Source organism: Doryrhamphus excisus, chromosome 12 (genome assembly GCF_030265055.1).
Source record: "Doryrhamphus excisus isolate RoL2022-K1 chromosome 12, RoL_Dexc_1.0, whole genome shotgun sequence".
NCBI classification, from domain to species: domain Eukaryota; kingdom Metazoa; phylum Chordata; class Actinopteri; order Syngnathiformes; family Syngnathidae; genus Doryrhamphus; species Doryrhamphus excisus.
This window is the reverse complement of record NC_080477.1, coordinates 6,582,911-6,606,640: the sequence shown is the minus strand read 5'-3', so window position 1 is coordinate 6,606,640 and position 23,730 is coordinate 6,582,911. Positions and strand designations below refer to the sequence as shown.

Genomic DNA, 23,730 nt, shown 5'->3' with positions numbered 1-23,730 from the left:
AAAATACCTGCAGTGCACCAGTGCCTTCTCTCTTCTCCGTAGCATTTGAGAAGCGATGTAGTCCATGACAACTCAACTGGCAGTAACAGTAGGTACAGCAGGTAACTTTGTTCTCGCTCAGACAGCCATCTGCTGGGGCTTTGAAGCTCATCTTACCGTTCAATATACCCCTTTTCTTTCTTCATTTCTGCTCAATATTTGTTCCGGCGTTTGGCTCCACATCAACTGCCACCCCGCTGTGTTTCTGCTACTGTGTGGACCAAGGGTCTAACAGGACATGTGCACGTTAACGGCGCGTCAAAACAATTAGTGTCATTAAAGGAAATGTCCAATAATGAGTAATTAACATGTTAACTTTGACAGCCCTGGTTACTATACATTACGATCATAGATCAATAGCACGTTCGCATTTCAGGCTAATGACCATTTGAAAATATCGTTTATTTTCTTGAATGAGATTATTTTCCCCCCCTCCTTAGTCCAGTGAGCCTGTTACCTTGACAACAGCAGAACATTTTTATCAAGGGCTGCGTGTGTATGCGTATGTGCCTGTGTGTGCGTTGAACTAACCGTGCTGAGCAAAAGGCGCTGCCGTTAACTGTGTCACAAGCACTGCTGCCGTCTTCTCAATGCAGCCATATTCTCTTCTCTTCTTCTGCTTCGGTTTATTTCTCCGGCTTCATTTCATATCATCTTTTTCGGGTTTTGTGGTTTATATTTCAATTGGTTTCCTGCCATCTGACAGATGTGCCTTGTCCGTCGCTGTTTTGGACGGCTTTAACCTAACCATTGATACCTATTATGTCTTTTAATAACCTTGTTTTCCAGCGACCGCCATTTGGTCTTTAATGGTGACTGTGATTATAGTGAAAATGTTGGTAGATATAGAAGATCATTGTGCAGTGGTCCCTCCCTGCTGAAGTCAGACCTTATTAATAATGTAGATGTTTTTGTCGTAGAGATGTGCACTGTGCATCTCTTTCTGTAATCTTTCAGTCTTCCCAACGGCCCATCTCTCCTTCCCCCTCGGCGGTCTCTCCACACCCTCCAGTATCAGATTTCCTCTCCAGTGTTTGTGCATTGAAGAGCAGATGACTGAATCTAATTAGTGGAGATATTACAATAAGCTCTGATACCTGATGCTTGGGCATACTGCAGGCCAAACCCGGGCTGTTATGTGACGCCACGAGTGCTTCCAAATGCATGTTTGGTCCTCATGTTGTTCATAACAACATGACTGCAGTAACCATTATTTTAACCTCCATTTTTTTACTAAGAGCGTTATGTCAGGCATGGACCCAGACTGTGGCTAAATGGTTGCAAACTTTAATTTGAGACATTGCGAGCGAATTCCTCATCTACATCAGGGTGACACGCTAGCCTTTTTTCACAAGGAGCACAGATGGTTCTAAACGGGGGGAAAAAGAAAAGAATAACAAACAAACAAAAGTATTTTTAGCAGCACTTACACAGTCATATTTCCTGCTATGCTCCAGTATCTGATAACAGCTTGTTAGCGCTACATCATCGAGTGCATCTGCACTTGCTCAGCCACACAAGCTAGCTTGTACGGCTGAGACGTCATCGAGCATCAACGTGAGAGTTGCCAAAAGTTGCAGATATGTGAAAACATTCTTTTTACTTTGTATAGCTAGCTAGCTAGCTAGGTTTCGGTCTCCAAATACAGTTAGTTCGCAGTTTGTTTTTGTGTCATGGGGAGGCTATATGTGACAAGTTACTATTTCAAAAAGTTGTAGGATGAAAATTCACTCATCTATTGTGCATATTATGACATGACCAGGCTCAGAATTTGTCAGATCCCTCTTTCCACGATACCACCTCATCAAAATGTCTGAATCACTTGTGATACTCTTCCTCAAATTTTGAGCACAGCCAGAAATCATCATTTGCATTTACAGCGGTATCTTGACCAACACTGCTGCCTCAAATGCTATTATATAGAGCTATAACATAGATATATAGATATATAGAAAGTAGGGTTGGGCGGTAATTTTTATGTACCGGTAAACCAGTATAGATTCTTCCAATGATAAGAAAATGACTTATACCGGTGTGTAAATGAAAAAAAGTGGCGGATATATAAGATGAATGAAATGCCGTCATCGTGAGGAGAAGGAATGTTTGTGTGTGGTCGTATTTACTTGGCAGATCGCTTAGTCGTGGCACAAAACAATCCCCTCCCAACCTAAAGAGGTTGAAATGGCGATAAATGCTGGCGAAAGTTGGCTGAATCTTCTCTTACGTAAATGGAAGCTAGTAGGAATTAGCTTGTGTATATGTGTGACTTGGGCTCGATGAGTATATTTGCACCACATTTTACATAATTTTACAACTTTAATGTAAGGAACGCTCTACAATGCCCCGTAACCACGTGGAAGATCTGAGTGGAAAAAATTTTTTGTTTGAGCGTAGGTCATCTTATTCGTAAATACAATCTCCACACACACACGGAACACACTTCCGTGACCGTCCTTCAAAATAATAGCACTGTTTGCCCCCATATTTGCATGAACAAGAGTGTCATCCAAAATATCTTCCATATGCAGTTGAAATGCATGGGCGACTACATCTTCCTTAATCACAAGCACAGGCATTACAGCTTGTTTATTTATTTCATTATGAGAGAAATATATTCCCACAATGGAGTTCATGGCGTGAACGGCACAACCAAACAAATAACTTTTCCACACATACATTTCCACTCAAATACGATGGGTGGCAATTGTGAAAGGTGTGTGCATCTTACCGCAGAGTTGTTTTATCCATCAGGCCCCACCAGCAATCCCTGGGATTTTATTGTTGGCGCTAGCTAAGTGCAGCGTTACAACAGATACACATCAGTCTTGTGCCAATTTATTGCCACATTTTCTGATTGTTTTCTTAAATGTTGTTTTTTCTTTTTTTCTTTTCTTCATTGCCTTGCTGCTTTTTCTAGCCTTTTCAATCTTCCCGCTTCTTCAAGCACCCTTGTCCTTTTTGTGCTCTGCGTGGGTGACGTACGCAATTTGGTGACGTATGCTATTCCTCAAAGCGAAAAAAAAATCCTCAACTATTTTTTTTATATCTAGGCATTCAAATTTTTCTTGCAACCCTAATCAAAATGATCTACAGCAGGGGTCTCAAACTCAATTTACTTGGGGGGCACTGGAGCTAGGGTCTGGGCGAGGCTGGGCCGCATCAGGTTTTCCAAAAAAATGCATTTATTAAAAACAGAAAAATGACTAAACTTTGCTTTTGTTCCGATTTTCTACAAGAAAAGCTCTGATAAAACATTCCACTGTTCTCAAATATCTTAATTTTTATTTTTCTACACAAAATAAGATGACAAAATAAATAAACAAATCAAGAATAAAGAAAATCAATCAGTAATAAATAAATATAATAATAATAAAACACCAAATAATAAAAACTCAAGAAACCACATATTGTTGGTGGGTAGACAAATTATTTTTTCAGATTAAAACCACCTGCTAACTCGCAAACTACAGAGCTAGCGACCTAAACGGTAGCCTTCAAGTTATTTCCTTTAAACTTAAATAACCAAAAACCCACCACTTCCACACGGATAGGGAGGATAACTATTAACAGTTATTTAACCTTTAACATGAACATGAATCAAACGTAATAATTTTTTCTGGGTACATGATACCATACAGCATCCATATCAAACTTGCGCGGGCCGCACTAACATTAAACTTTCATATCAAGGCGGGGGCTTCAAACCAGTGTCCTGCGGGCCACATTTGGCCCACGGGCCGCGTGTTTGAGACCCCTGATCTACAGTTACTAGAAAACATATATACAATTTAAACTCAACTGAGTCTACAAACCGTAAGCAATATCATGAAATACACTGGTCTGAAATTGTAAAGCACATGTTTTCATTGGTAACAAGCTGGCCAACTTTCCTAATGGGATGTCAGCCTCTACACACATTGCTACTATATCTTCAACAAACTGTTAACTTTTATTAAGAAAGATGTAGTCACCCATGAAATTCCAACTGCATATATAAGGTATTTTTTTTACGATACTCTTGTTTTGTTTACACAGACTTGAGGCAAACAGCGTTCTTAATTTAGAGGATGGATGTCTGCATGGGTTAACATGCTTGCTTTGTCCTTACGTTGGTAATATCAGTATGTATTAATTCATGTCTGCAAGTCTAATGGTACACTCGATAAAACCAGACAGATGCTCCAAGTTGACTTTCAGCGCTCTCTGATTTCTTCTCTGATATGAGAGCCAGACACAGGAGTGACTGGAAATTGTTTTGTGGTTTCACGCGGCTGTGTCTGTAGAATTTCCTCCTAGTCCATATTTCATAATTAAGAGTGTGAGCAATGCAACAAGATAATATAAAGGACAAATCTGTATTCCAACTTCAATATTAGTTTAGATATTGAATTCACGTATACATGGCATGTTATCATACTCGCATATCATGAAGTATTATGTTTAATTGTAATTGTTACACACAAACGTTTATAGGTGTCCTCTATCTAGTTTTGTTTTAATTTTATGAAATGTTTATCAGTGTTTTCGCCACTAGAAGGGTAAGTTAATTTTCTTTTATATTTAGCACCGCATCGCAACAGAAGGATACAAATCCTGTATTGCAGTTTTGAACCTTTTGGATGATTTTGTAGTCTTTCTAATAATTTATTTCATAAAAGGTGATCATGTGTAACTTACGAGGCGCAATCGCATTATTCATTCTAGGACAGGGGTCTCAAACTCAATTTACCTAGGGGCCACTGGAGCTAGGGTCTGGGCCGCATCAGGTTTAAAAAAAAAAAACAAAACGCATTTATTAACAACAGAAAAATATACAAACTTTTTCAGTGCTTTGGTTCCGATTTTCTACAATAAAAGCTCTGATAAAACATTCCACTGTTCTCAAATATCTTAATTTTTATTTTTCTGCACAAAATAAGATGAACAATAAATAAATTAAGAATTAAAAAAATCAATCAATCCGTAATCAAATAAATATAATAATAAACGGCAAATAATAAAAACTTAAGAAACCACATATAGTTGGTGGGTAGACAATTTTTTTTTTCAGATTAAAATTAACAAAGCATTATTAGAGCCCTGTAGACATGACAAAACACGACTATAGTCACATTTATATTCTTTTTTTATTTACAACATATTGCGCAACTGCAGGGTCTTGAGACACATGCTAACTCGCAAACTAGAGAGCTAGCGACCTAAACAGTAGCCTCCAAGTTATTTCCTTTAAACTTAAAAAGCCAAAAACTTACCACTTCCACACGGATAGGGAGGATAACTATTAACAGTTATTTAACCTTTAACATGAACATTAATCAAACGTAATAATTTTTTCTGGGTACATGATACCATACAGCATCCATATCAAACTTGCGCGGGCCGCACTAACATTAAACTTTCATATCAAGGCGGGGACCTCAAACTAGCCCTCGGGCTGCGTATTTGAGACCCCTGTTCTAGGACTTGGCTATCCTGAAGGGAATGCACATGTTCGTGTCAGTGTTCATCAATGTTGTCTTCCCCCATCATTTGTCCACCCTACCGCCATTCCCCCAAAGGTGTATACCTAGCGGACATGTTGGAAATGTGACTCAAGTGTGAAGGGATGAATACTGAATGAAGTAGACTACTCTCTGCAAAATAATTGTTTTGAACACAATCATAAAACGTGCATCATTTGACATTACACTACAGAAATATGAATGTTTTTTTAATTATTGAATTTGCTTGAACTATTATGGACATTTGTTACATCAGCTGTTAACTGGCTGACTCATGCTGACATGAGATCATTTTGTCTACTTGACTTTTCTTCATTGGTCATTCAAGCAACATCTGTTATGTTTAAAGTCACGTTTTCACAGGCACTCATCAAGAGTTGTCATCTGTGTATACTCTTTTTTCAAAATTATTTTTGGTTGGCAGTGTTCTGCTTCCTGGGTGGATTATTACAATCTGTCGATTTGTGAGCTTCCCACTGGGACGCCACAACAGGTTCCACTCCAGTAAAAACACAAATACCCATCTATCATCCTCCTCTCCATGTAGGCCATCCCAGTGAGGTCTGGCCTTAATCCTCTCCTGTGCACCCACCTGCTGCTCTGACTGTACTGTATGTAGCCTTTGGACTTCATTCCCAAATACCTGTTTGATAATATCTTGGGGGTGAAATGCCACCCATACGTTTCCTTTTTTTTTTTAACTCCCATGAGAAAGTTGACGACCATACACTTGCATACATGGAGAACATTAGGTTTATAGTGAAACATAGTTCAGAGAACCCTGAAAATGTATTCAAACAGCATTTAACCAGACTAGTTTCTTGGTGTAGGTGCATTATAAATCAGATTGAGGGAACAATTGTGGGCTCAAATGGATAAGGGAGTCCGACACTCATTGGAATGTTACCAGTTTAGCCCAACACTGGGCCTCTGTTCAATATCCTCCCGTGTCCCGCCTCCTAAATCCTGATAAACCCTTGTCCTCATAGCTGGTAGGGAACCGGGGGAAGGGTGACTATCCAGGAAAGTTAGAAACATGAGCGGAGCTGGGGTGCTGGCCTGTTAGGGTTGGTATGTCTTTGGCCTTGTCCACACGGGAACATTCCTGGGATTTTTGTTTTAGACAGTAAAATTTTAGACTGAGGCAACAAAATGTCATGAAAATTTCTACTGAGGTGAGTTACTCCAGTTGAAATATTATGTCATAACTTACTTCTGGTCATGTGACGTCATTGTTTTCTGGAAGTGGGTTGCTTGTCCACACGGAAATTACAAGCTTTTCAGATTTTCCAGCTCCGGATGTTTTCAACAAATAACATTTCAGGTCACTCAGAATGCCATTTTTGGCTGAAATGATACAATTTTAAATGTTCAGGTCAAAACCATGTGACTAGTCTCTTCAATGTTTTGCACTGCTCAAGGAAATGAGCCTGATGATGGGTTTTAGGTTTTTTTTGGCAGGCTGAAAGAAATGGCTTCAGATGCCTGCATGTGGCGCTGTAAACGGGCACACTGACAGAACCACATGACACACCAACACCATGGAAGAACGAATGCTTCTGCATGGGTCTATCATCTGTTACACAAACACACAAACAAAAACAAGACACCTGTAATTGTGTGTGTCTCTGCTCCTCATGTAGTTTATAGAGCAGGGGTCTCAAACTCAATTTACCTGGGGGCCACTGGAGCTAGGGTCTAGGCGAGGCTGGGCCGCATCAGGTTTTCCAAAAAAAAAAAACGCATTTATTAAAAACAGAAAAATGAATAAACTTTGCTTTGGTTCCGATTTTCTACAGAAAAAGCTCTGATAAAACATTCCACTGTTCTCAAATATCTTCATTTTTATTTTTCTACACAAAATAACATCAAGAATAAAGAAAATCAATCTATCAGTAATAAATAAATATAATAATAAAACGGCAAATACTTAAAAATTAAGAAACCACATATAGTTGGTGGGTAGACAAATTATTTTTTTCAGATTAAAATGAATAAAGCATTATTAGAGCCCTGTAGACATGACAAAACACGACTATAGTCACATTTATACACTTTTTATTTACAACATATTGCACAACTGCAGGGTCTTGAGACACATGCTAACTCGCAAACTAGAGCGCTAGCGACCTAAACGGTAGCCTTCAAGTTATTTCCTTTAAACTTAAATAGCCAAAAACTTACCACTTCCATACAGCCTTGTTGCTGTAGCGTTAATAGCACTAACTGCAGCACAGACACATCTCTGTACTCCACCATTGTTGTTGTTTCCTGTGCGGGGGGTCCCTCTTATTCTTCTGGTCATATGACTGCGAGGTGACGACATTGTTTTCCGAAAGTATCCCTTTGCTTGTCTACACAGTAATGATAAGCCAGCGTTATCAGATTTTCCCACTCTGGAAGCTGTTGCCAAAAAACACTATTTCAGGGCACCCGGAATGCCTTTGCGATAGAATACTTTGCCCTTTTGACCTGAAAATATCGTTCATGTCGACATCCTCTTAGTATCCGGAATATCTATTATGTGATTATTTATTATTCTCCCAGTTGTAGTTCCCATGATATAGCTTTTTTGCTAACCTCCCAAAATCCTTTGACACACCTAGTATATGGTTCTGGTATTAACCGACTTTAACACCTCAGGTTTAAGTGGCCAATTCCAATTTAGTGTCGGTATTTGATGTTTTTTGGAAAAACTGTTTTCAAGTGGCCTATATTGTATAAAGTGAATATTAATAATTGTGCCATACCGACTACAACTTAGTTGGTTACTGTTCTAGCTAATAATTACATTGTACGTTTGTACATTGTGTACGTCTGAACTTGTCTGACGGGAGTTTCATCCTGATGTGCGTGCTCCTACATGCTGACTATGTGCAAAAATGGGGAAAATCTCTAGAGACACTTAATTATTTTTGCAGAAAAAGCTTGCATTGTGTACATTGGCCGGCCATGTTTGTCCTGTGGCGGGTGACGTACTATTCGGCGGCATACCGTATCATTAATGCACCTTGCTCAGCCATGACCAACTTCTGTGGAAGCATGGCAGCTGTTCACATAGCTTATCCGACGTTGATGCGCGATTTCTCCTGGCCAACACATGCACTGACAATTTTAAAAGCTACCGATATTCGACCGAGGGTGAGCGGCAAGCATTTAGGGTGTCGTAAATCAATTGCTCTATAAGTACGCCACACTTGTAACTCCTCTGACTACCCTACTTCCGCTACGTTTTGACCACAGCCAATAAATTTACCCAAAATTGCGTGTGGTAACACATATGTCGGGATGGTAAGTCCCGCTTAAAAAGAGTGATTATGATGACACAGACTTTGTTTGCCTTGCACTTAACTATGCTTTTCCTCATAAATGATGTTTGCTTTCTTTGTTTTTCAGGATTCTTTGGACACCTGGACTTTTTCTGGTGCTTTTCATTTTGGATTTTATCTTGCTGACATTCTCCCACAGCCATGGAATCGGTATGTTGATGAATAACAGATTTGTATATCGCTCATGCTGTTTCTTCCCTGCTGGGAGATTGCTAGTCTTATACGGATCTTTGTTGTGCTTGTGTGTTTTGCATCTTGTTGTTTTTTCATGGTTTTGAAGGCAATCACTCTTAGCCGTGTACATCTTGAACTGGCCTAATTTGTAATTTTACTGGCTTTCTCTGTGGTTTGCAAGTTGGTTATTGAAAATCCATGGTGCTGGTTTGATGTATGCATGAAAATCCTGCAAACATCAGATATTCAGTCATGCAGTATGCAGTTTTGTTAGTCATTGTACGTGCACAAGTCTGTTGTACCAACAGGCAGTCTGAAAACACATTAGCATTGAGCTATATCCGTTGGAATGCATGCATTAACAGCAGGGCTTAGTGCATGCTGAAATTCTGCCTTCCTGTCCCGTTATCAGAGACTGTGTTGGTGACCAAGAAAAGTAGGTCACAGTTTCTGTATTGCTGAACTAGCTTTTGTCCGACAAAATCCCTAAATTACCCTTTGTTTCACTCATACATACAAGCATAAGGCACGCCACTGAGGCATTCGCCACAGAAACTGAAAAACCGGTGGCTGGGGCAGTCGATATGCTCCTGACACAAGCAGCCAGCGATAGCTCTTCCTTGCATAAATCATCCTCGTTCCCTGCTCCCACCAGCCTGTCTTGTGTCTGTGGCATAGCACCAGCAAGAGCTGCTTCTGTTTACTTCCCTGATCTGCCTATATCTGCTTACTGTCAGTGGAAACCAAGGAAACTGATCACAAAGCTTATTATGGTGCCAAGAGTGGAATACACACTGTGCCTGTGGGCACGCAGGCACACACACACATGCGCCACCCTCCTCCATCATGTGATGCCAGTCACATGGTTTCCAGGCAAGCAGCTCAGTAAATCAGAATCAGTCTTTTATTTTTAACTGCTTTAAATCCTCCTTTTGGCCTGCAGTTAGCTAAGGTGTTGGCACCAAATGACTACCTGCTACTTTGGCTCTGTCTCGATAATAAACCAGCAATGGTTAGAATATGGTTTAGAACAGGGGTCTCAAACTCAATTTACCTGGGGGCCACTGGAGCTAGGGTCTGGGCGAGGCTGGGCCGCATCAGGTTTTCCAACCCCCCCCCCCCCCCCAAAAAAAACGCATTTATTAAAAACAGAAAAATGAATAAACTTTGCTTTGGTTCCGATTTTCTACAAGAAAAGCTCTGATAAAACATTCGACTGTTCTCAAATATCTTACTTTTTATTTTTCTGCACAAAATAAGATGAAAAATAAATAAACAAATCAAGAATAAAGAAAATCAATTAATCAGTAATAAATAAATATAATAATAATAAAACATCCAATAATTAAAACTTAAGAAACCACATATAGTTGGTGGGTAGACAAATGATTTTTTTCAGATTAAAATGAACAAAGCATTATTAGAGCCCTGTAGACATGACAAAACACGACTATAGTCACATTTATACTCTTTTTATTTACAACATATTGCGCAACTGCAGGGTCTTGTGACACATGCTAACTCGCAAACTAGAGAGCTAGCGACCTAAACAGTAGCCTCCAAGTTATTTCCTTTAAACTTAAAAAGCCCAAAACTTACCACTTCCACACGGATAGGGAGGATAACTATTAACAGTTATTTAACCTTTAACATGAACATTAATCAAACGTAATAATTTTTTCTGGGTACATGATACCATACAGCATCCATATCAAACTTGCGCGGGCCGCACTAACATTAAACTTTCATACCAAGGCGGGGGCCTCAAACTAGTGTCCTGCGGGCCACATTTGGCCCGCGGGCCGCGTGTTTGAGACCACTAGTTTAGAACATTTTTACTTGGGCACTTCATTATCCTTCTTTTATAGATTGTTGTAGTGTTGTTGTGAAATTGTGAGTAACTTTAACATCTAAGATGTGTCTTCACTGTACAAGCCTGCGGTGAAGGTCCATCTCCTCTCTCGGTTAAAGTCAGCCGCATGTAGTGGTTATATAAATTCAGGAATCTTTTAACAGTCAAGCTCAGAGGGAAGGTGTCTGTGATCGATTGGGTGTAGACGAAAGGTTGGAATTTTGTGTCATCACACCTTCTTCGCTGATTTCCTCTTTATACTCCCCTCTTCTATCTCCCCCCTCCCCCAAAGAAGGTCTTGTTCCTCAGTGGGGATTAGTGTGTGCAGCAGCTCTGAACACAGAAGTGGGCCCTGCCAGTCACGTTACATAACTCGCCCCCGGTAGTGCGACTCGGCCTTGCCTGGCTAGAGAGACGACTATAGAGGCTTTGTTTTCCCTACCTTCCCTTCTTCTTCCCCTCTTCTGCTTCTTCTCCTCCCCTTCAGGCAGACTGCAGATTGACACTGTATAGAAGGAGTCTGTTTTCAGGGAACAGGCAAGGCACTGTGGCACTAAGTGGAAGAACGTTAATAGCAACTAGTATGACCGGGAGCTCACATTTTAGGCAAAGGAATTCAAGGTCTGCCCAAGGTCACACAGTTCCAGAGATGAGAATGGGAAGTGAGGCAGTCCTGTTGGATGCCAACCAAACATATTCCACCTACACAGCCTTCTGGAAAAATATTGCATATAATGTGATGTGCATATTAACCAAGCTACAGTGACTTTGTTATTATTAACATTGTTACCATGATCAAACCACGTTACTGGATTAATTGACATCTTGCCACACCACACCTGCCAGCGACTAGCCTGCTAGCCTCAGCACACACTCGCCGACAGAACGTCACACGCTCTCAGGTGACTAACAAAAGGTAAAGCTCCATATTGAAGCTGCTGCTGTCTTTTTATTGTTGACTTTGGAACAGTGAATGCTGGGTGTAGACATTTGTTTTTGTGGTTATGTGAAATCAGTGTGTCCAGGAAGGAAGTTCCACAAAATTCTGTATTACATGTTATCATGAACATACCTGTTGTTACATGGTCATAGCATGTATATATAAGCCTTGTTGGAGTTGTAGTAACAGTCTTGATGTAGGCGTAGACAGCATAGGTGTGTCTCTTTGTGTGCAGTAATGAGATGCTTTTTCAAATCTGTTTTTATGTCTTTAAAACACACAGAAAAGACAGACATGTCATGGATGATGTGCAAAATTTGTAAAAAGGAAATTTTCTATTGGCCGCGAGACCCGAGTTCGATTCCACCCTCATCTCTGTTCTTTTCGTGCATGCGTGGGTTTTCTCCGGGTACTCTGATTTCCTCCCACATTCCAAAAACATGCTAGGTTAATTGGCGACTCCAAGTTGTCCATAGGTATTAATGTGAGTTTGAATGGTTGTTTGACTATATGTGCCCTGTGATTGGCTGGCCACCAGTCCAGGGTGTACACTGCATCTCACCCGAAGACAGCTGGGATAGGCTCCAGCACGCCCGCGACCCTCGTGAGGATAAGTGGTAGAAAATGAATGAATGTATTTCTACCAAAGACGCCTGCAAAGATGTATTTATACTAATGTATTTTTTGCGCAAAAAGCACGATGAAAGATTAGTCTAATCATTCTTTTGGTGTATACCATGTCTGCACAGCCCAAGAACACAATATTTTGCGTGTCTTTTTTGAATCTTTTTTTGATTATGTATGTTACTCTCCATTTTCTACTTACATGTAATCATGTAGAAATACTACTCTTATCTATGCAGTGAAAAATAACACAGAAAGGGCATAGTTCGTGTGTTAGATGTGTACTCCAATATTGAAACATTTACAATAAAATAAAAAAAAATACCGGCAGGTCTGTCGGAGGTGGAGCAAGTGACGTCCCCTACCCGGAACAGCAGTCTTTTCTGAACCGTAACGGTCCATTTCTGGATGAAATTGCTCTTTGTTATGGTTTTTATTATATTATGCCCGCTTGTTATGTTGAAGGAATTTGCTGGACGACACGAGTAGACAGACTAAGCTTGTTCACATTTTCTAAAGACATAATTCGCCTTGTCGCATTGGCAAACTTCATGGGACAAATATTACTGGCCCGTAAATGGAAATAAAAAGTCAAAAAAACCATCAGGCGTTCAACCCTGGAAAAGTTTGCCATGGTGGCAGTAAGTCAATTCATATTTTTCATGCTAATTTGCTCTCTAGTAGCCAGCCTAGTGCTTAAGGCCAATTCAGTGTCAATTCCTAACTGACGTGCAAGCTAGTTTGTTCCTAATCGCGGTTAAATACACACTGGAAACTTGTTTTTGTGGGTGTCAGTCAGTTTTATGTCATTAGAATATCCTGTCCTGCAGTTACAAGGTAATGCCAGTGTGCTCTTTGAGGTCCTTGGAAATAGCGGTGTAGCATTAGCACACATGACCACGGAACAGCCACAATCAATGTTTGCGGCAGAATTTTTTCCGTGTTCTTGGAAGTGCTTATCAGAGTAGCATTCGATTCATATTGTCAGTTGGGCAATGTTAATCGGAGTTAAACAGCTACGGCGGAGTCAAGTAATTCCACACTTGATCAAACATGAGATTTGCCCGCTGGAGACACGGTCGTTGGGTAAGACTTCAAAAGGTGATACTATACAATATTTGCATTTTTACTTTCCGATTTGGCACTTGAAGCATTGTTGGAACTGTAGTTTTTTGTGTATTTACATAACTAGGCTACTTTATCATTTTTAGCTTCTATATCAATTCGGTGATGCATACAAAGGGGTAAAACATTTCACATATTAAAAAAAAAATTATATATTTTGTCGTTGTTTTCTTGAAAGTAATGTTAAAATAATTTTTTTGTGTATCTTTTATGATCTCGTGAGCTGGGTGTATCGTGACACCTCATTGTTTACATCTTATTTCATGAAAAAATACATGTAGTGGAACTAAATGGAAGAAACGGCAAGGTAGTGGTCTGACATTACTGTGAAATTGGGGCTATTGTGTTAGGACTACTGTCAACTACACAAAACATACGCCTTAAAAAGCCTTCTGCCATTTGTTTTTACAAAGCTAGCATAGTGTGGGTTTCCAGTATATCATGTATGAGCCAAAGTTCCCATCGAAAGTGGCCGCAACACCAAAGACCGTTTAGTTCTGATGAGTAAATTTAGAACTGCTAGGCCCCTTTCCAAGGTGGGAAGGATAAGATAACATTGAAATAGCCCTCCCTCTTTGCACCGTTTGGGTTTATTTGTCTCTCCTATAACCCTCGTATAACAGTATTCCATAGCCCTCACTTGTCTGGTGAAGTGCATGTCCACAAATAGACACGAAATGTTGTGGTTTTTATTGCATGAATATTTTTTATTCAGTGGTCATGGAAAGAAAATATACTATATATTTTCTTCCAGTCACTTCAAAATGTATTATTTCGAGCTGGCTCTGCAGAAGTATGGTGGGCCAAGAATGTACCATCACTTTATATCAGGGGTCTCAAACTCAATTTACTTGGGGGCCACTGGAGCTCGGGTCTGGGTGAGACTGGACCGCATCAGGTTTTCCCAAATACCCCTAAAAACGCATTTATTAAAAACAAATTAAAAAAAAAAAACTTCGCTTTGGTTCCAATTTTCTACAAGAAAAGCTCTGATAAAACATTCCACTGTTCTCAAATATCCTACTTTTTATTTTTCTACACAAAATAAGATGAAAAATAAATAAACAAATCAAGAATAAAGAAAATCAATCAGTAATAAATAAATAAATATAATAATAAAATGGCAAATAATAAAAACTTAAGAAACCACATATAGTTGGTGGGTAGACAAATTATTTTTTTCAGATTAAAATGAACAAAGCATTATTAGAGCCCTGTAGACATGACAAAACACCACTATAGTCACATTTATACTCTTTTTATTTACAAAATATTGCGCAACTGCAGGGTCTGGAGACACATGCTAACTCGCAAACTAGAGAGCTAGCGACCTAAACAGTAGCCTCCAAGTTATTTCCTTTAAACTTAAATAGCCAAAAACTTACCACTTCCACACGGATAGGGAGGATAACTATTAACAGTTATTTAACCTTTAACATGAACATTAGTCAAACGTAATAATTTTTTCTGGGTACATGATACCATACAGCATCCATATCAAACTTGCGCACTAACATTAAACTTTCATATCAAGGCGGGGGGCTCAAACTAGTGGCCGCGTGTTTGAGACCCCTGCTTTATATCCATTGTAGTCTCGTTCTAGTTTTCCTTGCTCATGGTCCAATCTAGTCAAAACCAAAGCCCTTGTTATTACTATCCTTAACTAATGTGTTTGCTGTGGCATAGTTCGACTAAATATACATGGCTAAACGTATGTCGAAGTGAAAGTTATGCTTGAAATGTATATTTTCACAAAAAGCTAGGTTTGTCTCTTACCTGTTTTCTACTGCTGATTACTAAAAAGGACACACGACATTCTGTGTGCTTTGAATAATCAGTCAAAGTCGTCAAATAGGCTGCTCATTAGAGGGACGTCTTTTGAAAAATGGCTTGGATTGAATGAGGTAAAGATAGAATTAGCTCAAACAATATGATCTGTGCTCTGCAGTTTTTTATCATAATGGCTGCAATCATGTATTATTTTCTGATTTGCCTATGTTTGAAAGAAATCTGGTATCAGAGAATTCTACCCTTAAAAGGGTGGAGACATTTTCTCCTGTCATTGACTTATTTTCACCAGTGACATATGTGATTACGCGCATAGTCACCAAATCTTTACACTTATATGCCATACTTTGTCCCTGTCTGCCCCCACTTCCCATGCCCCCTTTCAGAGCCACCAAATTGTGACCTTGGTTTCAAGTGGCTGTACTCCGTTAGAAAGCCAACACCTCTCTTGGGGGGGGGCTGACCTTGTTGTCTGACACTGTAAATCTGTACACCTCTCTCTTTCTGTTTGCCTCTCACGTCTTAATATGAGCGGCATCAACAAGTGGTATTGTGTTTTACTTGGCTTCTACTGCTTTGCAATGCCTCAGACTATTTGGAGGACTAGTCCGAGTTTTAAGTTCAAGGATACATTTGTCTTGCCAAAGATCAAGTAGAAAGACATTCATTCATTCATTTTCTACCGGTTTTTCCTCACGAGGGTCGCGGGGGTGCTGGAGCCTATCCCAGCTGTCTTCAGGCGAGAGGCGGGGTACACCCTGGACTGGTCGCCAGCCAATCACAGGGCACATATAGACAAACAACCATTCACACTCACATTCATGCCTATGGACAATTTGGAGTCGCCAATTAACCTAGCATGTTTTTGGAATGTGGGAGGAAACCGGAGTACCCGGAGAAAACACATGCATGCACGGGGAGAACATGCAAACTTGAACCCTGGTCTCTTAGCTGTGAGGTCGGCGCACTAACCACTCGACCGCCGTGCCGCCCAAGTAGAAAGACAATGTTGTCAAAATGATCCCATCCACATGGGTATTGTCTCGTTTAGTTCCACAGGTTTGGACCCATCCCTCACCCTTCCTCTAAATCAGGGATCTTAAAGTCAATTTACTTGGGGGCCACTGGAGCTAGGGTCTGGGTGAGGCTGGGCCGCATCAAGTTAAAAAAAAAAACAAAACACTTTTTCAGTGTTTTGATCTCAGTCATGGATGATGAGAGAAAAAGCAAAACATGAAACCATATGGCATCCATATCAAACTAGGCGGGGGCCTCAAACTAGCATCCTGTGGGCTGCATTTGGCCCGCGGGCCGCGAGTTTGAGACCGCTGCTCTAAATGAAGGGTGTATGTAGAATTACACATGGCCTCGTCCTGCTGAGTCCGTTTTTATACTATATTGACTGTTTCAAGATATTTCATTTTTCATACACAATTTTGCTTAAGTAATGAATGATGGTTTTTGTGATTGCGCCTGCTATCTGTTAGCATTTCTGTATATATTGTTGCAGTCCACATCAACCTCCCTGTTGGCCTCAAATACGAACCTTACTGATTATCTTTGTGTAGGTGGATAATTGCATCACCAGAACCTGTCAAGGAATAAGCACACAATTGTGATATGACAATGTGTTACTGTAGAATACCAGGAAAACAGCACTGATTCCCACCAGGAAGGCTGTTGTTTAAACGACTATAGATTTCTTGGCCAGTGGCATTGAGCTGTACTTTCCATGAGTGAAGTTTATTTACTAGCATCTGTGCGTATACGTTCATTTGTTCGTCTTTAGTACGTACACACAGTTGCCATGTTGTGACAAACAGAGTAAGACGACAGTAGCTATCAGGGTATTAGTATTATGATGGACATCATTGAATTTCCCCAGGCTAGCTTCCTTAAGATGATCCTTAGTTTAGAAATGTGAAGATACGAGCGTTGTAGTTTCCTAGCGAGTTGTCCTCTTGTTGGAATGTTTATGCTTTGCTACAGACTGCAGCCTGCGTAACTGCTGGGCGGGGGCCAGCAGCCAACCAAGGGAACAGAACAGGAAGCAGATGGAGCAGTTTGGGCTTAACCCTTCCCACGCCACTTTATCCTCTAGGCTCTCCCTCCTCCAACCTGCAGGCCACTTTGTAGAATGGAAGGACGGCCGGGTGGGAGTGTTTGTGTACGGGGGGAGGGGGGGATGGTAGAAACATTACTGCTTAAAGTATCAAGCGGAAAAAGAAGATGCTCAGGCAGAAAACAGAGATGTTGCTTCATAGCATTGTGCACTGAATGTTCTGCACAACAATCACTGATTGTTGATGAATTAATTTTAATTTTTTAGTAGGGAATTCGTCATTGCAGGAGCTAGCATACTTTCTTTTGGGGCTCCTTTGTCGCTCTCTGTCCCTGTATTCTTCTCCAATACATGCTAAGCTTTCTGGTCTCAGCCAGACCAACACATTGGTCTCACAAACATCTTGTTTATGAATGCCACTATTCTCCTATAGGTTGCGTAATATAAACATTATATTCATTCATTCATTCATTCATTACCAGCTGTCTTTAGGCGAGAGGCGGGGTACACCCTGGACTGGTCGCCAGCCAATCACAGGGCACATATAGACAAACAACCATTCACACTCACATTCATACCTATGGACAATTTGGAGTCGCCAATTAACCTAGCATGTTTTTGGAATGTGGGAGGAAACCAGAGAACCTACGCATGCACGGGGAGATAAACATTATATAACAAAAAAATGTGGACATTGTAGACAAAATGTAGACATTTTAATTTGACTGTGGTATTGCAAATTAATGACACAACCAACACATGTCATGCTAAAGTTATCAATGCAGTGCAGTGCTGTAGCTAGCGCAGCCAAACAATGTCCTTCCCCATTGTGAATAGTTGAAAGATACTAATCTCCGATAACTTTATTGATGCAAATCAACAAAATTTCTTACAAATACCATTTATCACTGAAAGAGGATGACGAATACCTAAGCTAAGACAGCGAACCCATGCTAACTGCTATGTGAGCTTAAATGTAAAGTAGTGCATCACTAGTTATGAACAGGAAATAAACAAGTATATGATAAGTCTAGAGAGAGAATACACACATCATCTACAAAGCTCCAATATAAGTGAACACGTCCAAAAACAGAATATGACGTATTACATTACCGCATATGTCGAAGCCAAAGGGGTATGTTATGATGGTAGAGCGACATGAAAATGATTTTCCATCACACTTTCTATTTGAGACATTTGGGCAACACTTGGTATGACAGCAAATCAGTCGTAATACATTTTCTTGTCGATTACCTGCCTGACAACTTCTCTCAATTGGCAGGTGAAAAGGTTAAAAACAGCGAATGCTTTATTTTCACCAGGGAAAAAAAAAACCTACAACATAATCAAGTCTATTTACAGTCATGGAAAGAAATATTAGACCACCCTTGTTTCTTGTTCATGTTAATGCCTGGCACGACTAAAGGTATGGTTATTTGGACAAATACAATTATGACAACAAAAATAGCTTACACAAGTACATTTTTGGCAGTATAATGATATAGATATTGATGTAAGAAATGTGATTTTCGGTCATCATAAAACCATGCATGGTGCAAGATATCAGCTGTTAAATTGTGGTGATGGTTTAATTTTAAGTTACAAAGGAATACATCACATAATTCAGTTCACAGTTCCACATGTCCAAAAGGAGACGGAAGAAGCAAAACTTATGTAACCCTCCCTCCCATCCGTTTCACATCTATTGCAGTACATGTATTCACTTCCAGTATTCCATATGTGTTTTTAATACATAAATAAGTATAAATAGAGATAAACATGACAAGTTCAAGACTTTTCTTTCTTGTGTTTGGCAAACATAACTGGTTTCTTAAATTAGCTCATCCTTGTGTATTGTTTACGTTCCATACTCCGTTTCAAGGTTTGATTCCACATACTGAAATGCTCACATATAAGTATTTCAAGTTGAGTTGAGTTTTTCTCTCTAGTAGAAAAGTATTGTATGGAACTCATGATGCTCCGAGAAATCTATTTTCATTCACCCTTTGAATGTTCACACCATCTATTTGTGTTTGCTCATGCGTGTATTTTCTGCGATTACCATATAGCATTAGATTCAAGTATCGTCTTGTTTTTATGAAACCATCTTTTTAATATGGCCATTTCATCTGTGACCTTTTTAATTGGCTCTTGTGTGCTTCCATCAGAAAAAAGGGGCAGAAATATCAGCCGCAAATAATATCAACTTTAAATCTTTTGTAAACTTTACAGATGTCATTGATGTATAAGGTGAACTGCTGTGGGGCCAGGATTGACCCCTGGGTTACTCCACACAAATAGATAGCAGATATGTGTTCTCCTAGCTTGACATATTCCTTCCTGTTAGAGAGGTAGCTTTTGACCCAATTCAATGTGGACTATAAAATGACATGAGCATCTTTCACACACCGACCCCACTAAATGTGCATATATGAGATATAATAGATGCGCTTTGCTTTTCACACTGAACTCGGGGAAGCAGGGCATTGCTGTTACTCTTTGTGCTTTCTCACAGCGATGTGCTGTTTTCCATGCAATCAGATAGTTGGATCTAGATCTTAGCTGCATAAGTATTTCAGCGCCAGTGTGACATACTTGTCGGACATGGACGCCTGCTTTTCCAGGGCCTTTGTAAAAATTAACACCTTTGTTATTCCTCTGTTGAAAAGCTGCCAGTTTGACTTTGCCGCAAAGCGTTGTAAACCCTGTTGATTTGAGTGGCACATAAGAATAACAGTGGGCTGCCTTTAGTCCAGGGGTCTCAAACTCAATTTACCTGGCGGCCACCGGAGCTACGTTCTGGGTGAAGCCGGGCCGCATCAGGTTTTCAAAAAAAAACAAAAAAAACGCATTTATTAAAAACTGGAAAAAAAATCAATAAAAAAAACTATCTTCAATGCTTTTGCTTCTGCTATACCCTACACTTTTTCAGTACTTTGGTTCCGGTTTTCCACACCAAAATATCTGATAAAACATTCCACTGTTCTCAAATATCTTAATTTTTATTTTTCTCTACACAAAATAAGATAAAAATAAAAAAATAAACAAATTAAGAATAAAGTAAATGAGTAAAATAATAATAAAACAGCAAATGAGACAAACGTAAGAAACCACATACAGTTGGTAGAGAAATTATTTTTTTCAGATTCAAATGTACAGTATTAACAGTTATTTAACCTTTAACATGAACATTAATGAAATGTAATAATTTGACCCAATTAGCAAGTTAGCATCGTACTCAGTTCCATCTGGGAGCAGCGTCGTAACTTTAACAACATGTTTGATGAGATGCTTTATCTTGACGTGTATTTTCCCTTTTATTCCAAATCATTTCCTGCATTTATTTGTACCCAGCATCATAAGCCTTTAGCTTCATTGCTAATCCAAAGCAAAACAGGGCGGGGTAACAGGGTAGTGTAACAGTATGGGCGGGGCAAAATCATGTTAATTGTGTCCGGTGTGCACACAGCTTTAAGCTGTCATTTCAACATTAAACTTTGGTATCAAGGTGGGGGCCTCGGGCCGCGAGTTTGAGACCCCTGCTTTAGTCCTAGTCAGGCATGCATACATGCTTGCATGCATTTCTCTTCTTTCGGGAACACATAAACATAAAATTTCCACTTTGAGACCCCAATTGGGTGGTTTACTCTACATTTACTACTAAATGTAGTAAACAAGTAAATGAAACAAAATAGTTGCCTTTTTGTTTAAACATGGTCTTGTGCTAAAAGGTCCTTAGTTTCCTCTTCCATTCACTGTCATTCTTCCTTCCACCAACAGAAGTGTGAGCTGAATGTGTCATGGGGGAGGGTGGCAGGACTGACATCTGTGGTCTTCTCCTGCTCACTCTGGCCTTTGCCTTATTGTTCTCGGGAATATAGATCACCATAATAGGAGGAGGAGGGCATCCATGTTGGACAGAAAAAGGGGGCTACGGTTGGTGTCTGCACTCTTGGTTCTAATTCCAAATGAGCAGCTTAATGTTAAAAGCATGAAACAATTACTGTTATCAGTGATAGAACATGCATGAGAACACAAACATCAAAACAACCGCATCAATTGCACACATGATGCCAGCCACTGCTACTCTATAGATCAGTGCTCTCAAACACGCGGCCCGCGGGCCAAATATGGCCCACAGGACACTAGTTTGAGGCCCCCGCCTTGATATGAAAGTTTAATGTTAGTGCGGCCCGCTCAAGTTTGATATGGATGCTGTATGGTATCATGTACCCAGAAAAAATATTACGTTTGATTACTGTTCATGGTACAGGTTAAATAACAGTTAATAATTATCCTCCCTATCCGTGTGGAAGTGGTAAGTTTTTGGCTTTTTAAGTTTAAAGGAAATAACTTGGAGGCTACCGTTTAGGTCGCCAGCTCTCTAGTTTGCGAGTTAGCATGTGTCTCAAGACCCTGCGGTTGCGCAATATGTTATAAATAAAAAGTGTATAAATGTGACTATAGTCGTGTTTTGTCATGTCTACAGCGCTCTAATAATGCTTTGTTCATTTTAATCTGAAAAAAATAATTTGTCTACCCACCAACTATATGTGGTTTCTTAAGTTTTTATTATTTGCCGTTTTATTATTATTATTTATTTTTTTATTTATTACTGTGATTGATTTTCTTTATTCTTGATCTTATTTTGTGTAGAAAAATAAAAATGAAGATATTTGAGAACAGTGGAATGTTTTATCAGAGCTTTTCTTGTAGAAAATCGGAACCAAAGCAAAGTTTATTCATTTTTCTGTTTTTAATAATTTAATAGACCCTAGCTCCAGTGGCCCCCAGGTAAATTGAGTTTGAGACCTCTGCTATAGATGAATTCACTTGAATGACCTTTAGATGCCTGTGATTGGCTAGCAACCGGTCCAGGGTGTACCCCGCCTCTCACTCGAAGTCAGCTGTGATAGGCTCCAGCATACCCCCGCGGCCCTAATGAGGATAAGCGGTATAGAAAATGGATGCATGGATGGACCTTTTAGGTGGCTATGTTTGCAGATTTCATAAAGATAGCGTTATTCAACTTTTGACTTTCCTACAAGCCATGCATGAGCAAGATGTTTTCTAGACCGTACATTTACTGGCTAAGTTTGTCAACTAGTTATGGAGCCTTGGCCGCTTCATTATTCAACATTTGCTCCAGTTGTGGAGGGTTATATTTAGAAGTGTTGTTGGGGAAACCAACACACTGCGTGTACTAAAGGTAGCCAGTGGCTCCATTCGCGGAACTATTACAGGGAATATCACCACGAGACATTCTACATCCTCATTAATGCCCTTGTGTCTGAACGTCCATTTGGCAGGATTCACGTAATAAGGTTTTGTTATATGAGATGTGTGGGAACAGATACATAAATGACAGCATAAACATCCTCAATGGCAAATAATGAATGGAAAAGTACTGTCTTGTAGACAGAATAAACTAGGGCTGGACATATGGACCAATATGGCATATCCTGATACTGTATATTTTGGTTTAATTTTGATATACAATATATATGCCGGGCGGCACGGCGGTCAAGTGGTTAGCGTGCAGACCTCACAGTTAGGAGACCAGGGTTCAATTCCACTCTCGGCCATCTCTGTGTGGAGTTTGCATGTTCTCCCCATGGTTTTCTCCGAGTACTCCGGTTTCCTCCCACATTCCAAAAACATGCTAGGTTAATTGGCCACTCCATAGGTATGAATGTGAGTGTGAATGGTTGTTTGTCTATATGTGCCCTGTGATTGGCTGGCCACCAGTCCACCTCGCCTCCCCCGCCTCTTGCCCAAAAGACAGCTGGGATTGGCTCCAGCACCCACGCGACCGGTAGAAAATGCGGTAGAAAATGAATGAATGAATATATATGCCTATATTTTTTCCACAAACTGGATTTATACAATCGTCAAAGTTGCCAAATATGTGTGGAATGTTTTATTAAAATGTAAACAATCTCATAGAAAAATAGCCGCTGAAATACAACAACATATTATAAAAGTTAAAATATAATTCAATCTTCAGTGCAATCATACTGCAGGTCCCTCCGTACACATGAGATTGCTGCATCAAATGTGATCGATGTGTTGAAACCACCGACCACCGCTGTGTTGCCATGCCAGGTATGATAGCACAGGCGTTTTTAGCTGCCTCGTTAGCGTTGACAATAGCGCAGCTGTACCGGCGCCGGGTATATGTTGGTACACTCTAGCTTGGTATTGTACATGTAATCAACAAAAGCCAGTTTTGCTTCTTATGTTATGTTAGTCTTCTTATGTCACTCACTATTCCAAACACATTTATATTTTTCGTG

The 23,730-nt window shown here is 39.9% G+C and overlaps 1 protein-coding gene across 2 annotated transcripts in view; it reads left to right on the top strand.

Moving 5' to 3' along the window:
* ankrd11 (ankyrin repeat domain 11) overlaps positions 1–23,730 on the top strand; it is a 108,269-nt gene that overhangs the window by 14,132 nt on the left and 70,407 nt on the right. For both annotated transcript variants that reach the window (XM_058088757.1, XM_058088755.1), the window contains exon 2: positions 8,937–9,019. The gene's annotated coding sequence lies outside the window, so the exon portion shown is untranslated. The remainder of the gene's footprint in view (positions 1–8,936; positions 9,020–23,730) is intronic.